At 42.3% G+C, this 7,326-nt stretch overlaps 2 pseudogenes; both read left to right on the top strand.

Moving 5' to 3' along the window:
• Positions 1–2,675: 2,675 nt before the first annotated feature.
• LOC143657110 (E3 ubiquitin-protein ligase RNF19B-like) lies at positions 2,676–6,870 on the top strand (annotated as a pseudogene).
• LOC143657112 (large ribosomal subunit protein eL43 pseudogene) lies at positions 3,892–4,746 on the top strand (annotated as a pseudogene).
• Positions 6,871–7,326: the final 456 nt, after the last annotated feature.

Below are 7,326 nucleotides of genomic sequence, written 5' to 3'. Positions count from 1 at the left end.
ATAAATGAAATCAGAAAGAAAGATAGATGGTAAAGATCGAGATGGTATAATCTAGGAATGCCTAGAGTGTATAATGATAGTGAAATGTACAATGTACAAATTTTTAAAATGTTTTTTCATGAGGAAGAACAAAGGAATGTCATTATTGCAGGGTGCTGAAAATAGATGATAATTAATACTTTAAAATGTCACCTTATGTGTGAGACTAAAGCAAAAAATGTTTGTTACAATTTGATTGCATGTCATAAGTACTTGGAATCTCAGGTAGGACATGAGATTTTGTTGGTTTGTCCGGAGTGATGCCCCGATGAATCCCAGAGTGATTTGATCAGTGAGTGGAAAAGTATTTGCAAGCCCCCTTTGGGGAATGGTGAGAGTGAGGAGATATTCAACTTCCCGAAGTTGAATTCTTGATATTCTCACAAGCAGTGTGGACAACCAAAGCGAGGCTTGGCCCCAAGTCTTGGGGTTTGTTCATATGAAACTTAACCCCACAAAGGATAGGTCAAGTCTACAGTGAGGACAACCAAAGCTATAGGCTGAGCCCCCAGTCTTGGGGTTTGTTCACATGAAACTCAACCCCAGAAAAGATAAGTCAAGTCTACTTAAAATTTAGGCCTAGGAGTCACCCCCAAGAGAGCCTCTTTTGTTGCTCAGATGTGGCCTCTCTCTCCAGCCAACATGACGAGCAGTCTCACCACCCTCCCCCTCTCTGCGTGGGACATGACTCCCAGGGCTGTGGACCTTCCTGGCAACGTGGGACAGAGATCCTGGAATGAGCTGAGACTCAGCATGAAGGGACTGAGAAAAACCCTAGAATGAGCTGAGAATTAACATCAAGGGATTGAGAGAACCTTCTCGATCAAAGGGGAAAGAGTGAAATGAAACTAAGTGTCAATGGCTGAGAGATTCCAGAGTCAAGAGGTTATTCTGGAGGTTATTCTTATGCATTAAATAGATATCACCTTGTTGTTCAAGATGTAGTGGAGAGGCTGGAGGGAACTGCCTGAAAATGTAGAGCTATGTTCCAGTAGCCATGTTTCTTGATGATGATTGAACAATGATATAGCTTTCACAATGAAACTCTGTGAATGTGAAAACCTTGTGTTTGATGCTCCTTGTAGCTACTATATCAACAGAAGAGTAGAACATATGGAATAAAAATAAATAATAGAAGGAACAAACGTTAAAATAAATTTAGTTTGAAATGCTAGTGGTAAATGAAAGTGAGGGGTAAGGGGTATGGTATGTATAATCTTTTTTTTCTCTGTTATTGTTTTATTTCTTTTTCTATTGTCTTTTTATTTCTTTTTCTAAATCGATGCAAATGTTCTAAGAAATGATGAATATACAACTATGTGATGATATTAAGAATTACTGATTATATATGTAGAATGGAATGATATCTTAATGTTTTGTTTGTTAATTTTTTTAATTAATAAAAAAGTTAAAAAATTAAAAAATAAAGGGAAGAGGTGAAATCAGTATGGCAAATGGTGATTGGTAAAGTAGCATGATGTGATTTCATTATTGGCTGTTCTCAGTACTCTACTTTTGTAAGTGTTTGGAAATTTTCATAGTAAAAAGATGTTTAAAATACAAAAAAAGTATGTGTTTGTATATTATTGTATCAATAAAAATTTTTTAAATAATAAAATAAAATTTAAAATTTACAAAACAAAATTGCTGATAGAAAAAATGAAAGTCAATCTAGAGTTCTATAATCAGAGAAAATATCCTTCAAAAATAAAGATACAGAAATAAAGCAAAAAGGTCTGCTCTCACCACTTCTGTTTAAGAAAGTACTAACAGTCCTAGCCAGTTCAAAAAAGCAAAAATTTGAAATAAAATCCCTAATATATTTTAAAGAAATAAAACTATGTTATTCACAGACAACACTTTTATACACATAAAAATTTCCAAAAAAGTCTACACAAAGAAAAAAACTACTAGAATAAGGGAATTTAGCAAGACTGTAAGATACAAGGGCAATGTACAAAAAATCAAATATATTTCTATACAAAAAATAAATGGTTGGAAAAAGAAAGTTTAAAAATATATATAATCACAGGAAGAGCAAAATGTCTTGGTATAACGTAAACAAAACCTGTGCAATACCTCTACACCAAGATCTGAAAATGTTACTGAGCAAAACTAAAGACCTAAATAAATACCTTATTAATGATCTGGAAGACTCATTATTATTAAGATAGCAATTCACCCCAAACTTATCTTTTAGATTTACTGTAAGACCAATTAAGATTCCAGCAGGCTTTCCTTTTTTTTTAATGGCAATCTGAATTTAAAATCATATGGCCTGGAGACGAACAGCCTACCCCTTCCCAGCCTGAAGGAGCCTGCTCAGACGCAGAAATCCACCTCCCTAAACCATCGGGATGAGAAAAGTGAGAACTGCCTCATTTCGTCTGTTTTAAGGAGCGCCGCTGACGAGCTCTGGCAGCGCTGGGCTTTACGGCACCTGCTGGCCACCGGGCTCCAAGAAGGACGCGAGAGACCGGAAGTGCCGCTGCCCATTCGGGCGCCGAGCCTCACTTTGCACAGCTTCTTCTGCATTCCAAGCCGCAGGCCGACCTGCCGCGGTCCTCCGGCACCCTGGGCCGGAGGGGATGGAGCGTGCGCAGTGCCTGGGCTGGCGGCCACCCGGGAGGGCCCCGCCGCGCATCACCGGCCCGCGCCTCCGTGCCGGGAGCGCCTCTGTCTCTACCTGCCCCTGGAGGCCAGCCCTAGCCGTCGCCCATCGCCCACCCCAAGTGCAGCAAGGAGTTCCACCTGCACTCCCCCGCCCGCTGCTCACCCATCCCGCGCAAACTGGAACTGGAAGACCAGTTCCCTCGGCGCCGACACCTAGCGTGTGACCCGGATGCCACTGGGCGGCCCGGCCTGTGTTTACACTGTCACTGCTTGTGACTGTGCCAGCTGTCCAAGGCTGACCTGATGGAGGAAAGGCAGACAGAGTTCTGCGACCCCCGCAAGCAGACCTGGCATGGACGCAGACCTGACATGGAAGCAGACCTGGCATGGAAACAGACCTGCAATATGGCCACTCAGCAGGGGCCCAGAGTTGGCAGGTAAGGGACCAGGTACCCTTCAGGTCTTAGACACGGGTAAGAATCTGGACCAGATGACATCAAGCCTATGCATGATGCAGCACTAAGATGAATGAGGGAAGCTGTAATCACATAACCTGTGCAGAATGGGGCTGTGGATTTTGTTGGTTTTTCTAAAAGTTGTCTCAGATTTGACTTACCTCAGCCTGCTAGCTGCACCTTCTGGGGCAAGAAGCCCAGGAGCGCTAAGAAGAAAATTCTTTGCCTGCTGGGTACATTGACTGGTGCTCCAATGGGGGCTTTCCTTCATGGCTGGCAGCCCTTTTCCTGCCATGGTCATTGGCACTCCTGTTTGAATTGGCAGGAAGATCCTTAGCAGGCGTGAGGGGAGGTAAAAAACCTCCAAAAACAAGAGGAATTTGGCCATTGCAGGTGGAATGACTTTGTCGGGCATGACACCCCAGTTATTGCTGTAGTTGGTGTTTGTCCTGGCATGCCTGTTTAGCTGGCATACATCTACGGGGTAGTGCCCACTTCCCTCTGTCCTGGAGGAGGCTGTGGAGTTAGCACAGCCAATGGAAAGGGGGTGAAAATTGAATTTGATGAAGATGATGGTCCAATCACAGGGGCAGATACCTAGCCAGCTGTCAAGAATCCCAGCTGGGGGAAAGCAGCGCCGAAGGCCTGACACATGTATTCAGCACCAGTGGAGTCCACCGGATGGACTCCTTGCATGCAGGTCCCTACAGCAAAACACTCCACTTTGCAGCCCTTTCAGGAATATTGAGTGGGGCATTCTGTCCAGGGGCAAGGGGAAAAAAACTACAGGTTAGAAGTCCAAGCCAGCTCTCTGGGTGCGGAGTTAGGTTGCCACAACATGGCGAAACGCACCAAGGAGGTTGGAATCATCAGTAAATGTGGGACCCGTTTTGGTGCCTCCCTCAGGAAAATGGTGAAGAAAATTGACCTCAGGCAGCACGCCAAGTATACTTGCTCCCTCTGTGGCAGAACCGAAATGAAGAGAGGAGCTGTGGGGATCTGGCACTGTGTTTCCCACAGTGAAAACAGTAGCTGGTGGTGCCTGGACTTACATCACCACCTCTGCGGTCACAGTCAAGTCTGCTGTCAGGAGACTGAAGGAATTGAAAGACCAGTAGAAGTTCCACAATTTGAAACACCTCTGGCCTAAAATAAATGGGTTAATGTATGTAACACCTTGGTTTGCTAATTATATTTATTTGACATTCTGGTTTGCATTGCTTTAATTTTGCTTTCTCAAGAGATTTGGAAATGAAAGTCATTTTAGTTTGTATTGAAAAGACATACTGAAATGGTTATCCTAAAAATTCAAATGTGACTTGACTTAAGAATATAATAAGGCTTATAGGTTGAGTATTTGTCTTCGCTTTTTTTTGCACAGGCAGGCACCCGGAATCAAACCCGGGTTTCCAGCCTGGCAGGCGGGAACTCTGCCACTGAGCCACTGTGACCCGCCCTTTCTTAGCTTTTTGTTAATTGTTCTTGCCATCTCAATTTCTTTGAGATGTGTTGGTATACATTGTGCAGACTTGTAAATCTAAAAGTTTTCCTGCTAACACTAGGTTGAGCCATACTGGAATGCCATGTTTGCAGGTCAGGGCTGGTGAACCTTGTTTTACCTACAAAAAACTCGAATTCATATGGTTCAACCTAATTATTTTAATAAAGTTTAAGTTAACTGTAAATTGGTGTTCTAGCATATCTTTCCATACTAACAGTCCACCTACCACTCTCTCCCCCCCAAAATTCTCCAGGCCTTAGTGTTATTAAAGCCATTTGATTTTTTTTATATTTGTCCCCCTATTATTTATTTTTATTCCATATGTTCTACTCATCTGTTGACAAGGTAGATAAAAGGAGCATCAGACACAAGGTTTTCACAATCACAGAGTCACATTGTGAAAGTTATATCATTGTTCAATCATCATCAAGTAACATGGCTACTGGAACACAGCTCTTCATTTTCAGGCAGTTCCCTCCAGCCTCTCCATTACATCTTGAATAACGAGGTGATATCTACTTAATGCGTAAGAATAACCTCCAGGATAACTTCTCTACTCTGTTTGGAATCTCTCAGCCATTGACACTTTGTCTCATTTCACTCTTCCCCCTTTTGGTCAAGAACGTTTACTCAATCCCTTAATGCTGAGTCTCAACTCATTCTAGAATTTCTGTCCCACATTGCCAGGAAGGTCCACACCCCTGGGAGTCATGTCCCACGTACACAGGGGGAAAGTGGTGAGTTTGCATGTTGTGTTGGCTGGAGAGAAAGGCCAAATCTGATTAACAAAACATCTTCTCTTGGGGGTGACTCTTAGGCCTAATTTTAAGTAGGCTTGACCTATTCTTTATGGGGTTAAGTTTCATATGAACAAACCCCAAGACTGGGGGCTCAGCCTATAGCTTTGGTTGGCCACACTGCTTGTGAGAATATCAAGAATTCAACTTGGGGAGGTTGAATTTTCCCCCATTCTCACCATTCCCTGAAGGGGACTTTGCAAATACTTTTTTGTTCACTGATCAAATCACTCTGGGATTCATCGGGGCATCACTCTGGACAAACCAACAAAATCTCATGTCCTACTCAAGGTTCCATGTACTTATGGTGTTCAGTTAAGCTATCTACATAAGTTATATTAGGAAATGCTCTAGTCAAAATATAAATTTTGTACCAAATAAAAATTTTTTGCTTTAGTCTCACACATAAGTTGAAATTTTAAAATATTAATTACCATCTATTTTCAGCACCCTGCAGTAATGACATTCCTTTGTTCTTCCTCATGCAAAAACATTTTTAAAATTTGTACATTTAGTCACTATCATTATACACTCTAGGCATTCCTAGATTCTACCATCTCAGTCTTTATTTTTGTTTAAAAAAAAAAAAAGTCCAAGCCGATGTCCCAAAGGACACAACTGTTCTTGTTATGGTTAGTAACAATGGAAGCCCATGTGATGGCCAGTTCCATAATCAGTTCCTACATCCCTCAGGACAGAGCAAGGAATTGTATGGAAATTCAGTGGACACTAAAGCCAGACCAAGCCACTATCAGCTGGTGGGTGGAAGCAGCAGGGACTCACCATGACCATGTTCATGCTCAGATGGCAGAGGATGAGGAAGGTAAAGGAGGTGGTGGTGACGGCAGCCGTGACAGGACCCCCCTGCAAATACCAGCCATGAACAGAAGGACAGCCTGGCCAGGAAACCTTGGGACATTAGCCTGGCCCAGCCTGAGATCATCTGAAGAGCTCTGATGGGCAGTCAGATGGTGTGCCAGACCCCTCAGATGAGGTGTGACTCCCCCAGCACCCCCTCTGCGTCCCCACCCCCCAAGCCCAAGATGCACAGAACCCAAGCCCATACGAGCCTCTCTTCCCCAACTGAGAGGCAGCTTGTCTTGAAGCTAGAAGATGCAGCAGCCAAGAATCAAGTGGATTGAATGCTCCTGTTCTGAGAAGCTTACTGTAACTGCATTAATTGGAGTCTCTTTTTTAAGAGAAGGAGGTATGCATTTTATTTCAAAGAGACTCTGGTCCCAGGTTTTTCCAAGGAAAATTCTGAGAAATATGTCATTTCTTACCAGATAAAACATAGAAATTTTGTTCTTAGTCCCACCCCCATAATTCTCCCCCCCCCATTTTAGTTTTAATTCATTGGATAAACTGATGGTGGTGATCTGTGAGGTGTGTCAGAGTGTACATATGTATGTGTGCATATTGTATGTATGCTCACACGTCACTGAAGAATACATGTTAATAAAGATTTCTGTCATAATTCAAAATAAATTATATGGAAATGCAAAGGACCTAGAATAATCAAATTTTCTTGAAACAGAAGCAAAGTTGATTACTTACATGCTCTTACTTCAAGGCTTACTATAAAATTACAGAAATCAGGGTGGGCCACAGTGGCTCAGCAGGTAAGAATGCTTGCCTGCCAAGCCGGAGGACCCGGGTTCGATTCTCAGTGCCTGCCCATGTAAAAAAAAAAAAAAATTACAGAAATCAGGACACTGATTTTAGTGTGAGAAGAGGCAAACAGATCAATGAAACTGTCTAGAAGCCCAGAAATAGACTCACACTTACACAGTCTATTGATTTTTTAACTGTACCAAAATAATTCAGTACAGAAAGGAAATGCATTTTTCAATTAAAAAAACAGAATCTTGACTCCTCTCTAACATCATAGACAAAAAAATTAAATTAATGTAAGATGAAT

The sequence above is a fragment of the Tamandua tetradactyla genome, chromosome 15 (genome assembly GCF_023851605.1).
Source record: "Tamandua tetradactyla isolate mTamTet1 chromosome 15, mTamTet1.pri, whole genome shotgun sequence".
NCBI classification, from domain to species: Eukaryota; Metazoa; Chordata; class Mammalia; order Pilosa; family Myrmecophagidae; genus Tamandua; species Tamandua tetradactyla.
This window is presented reverse-complemented; position numbering and strand designations above follow the sequence as displayed.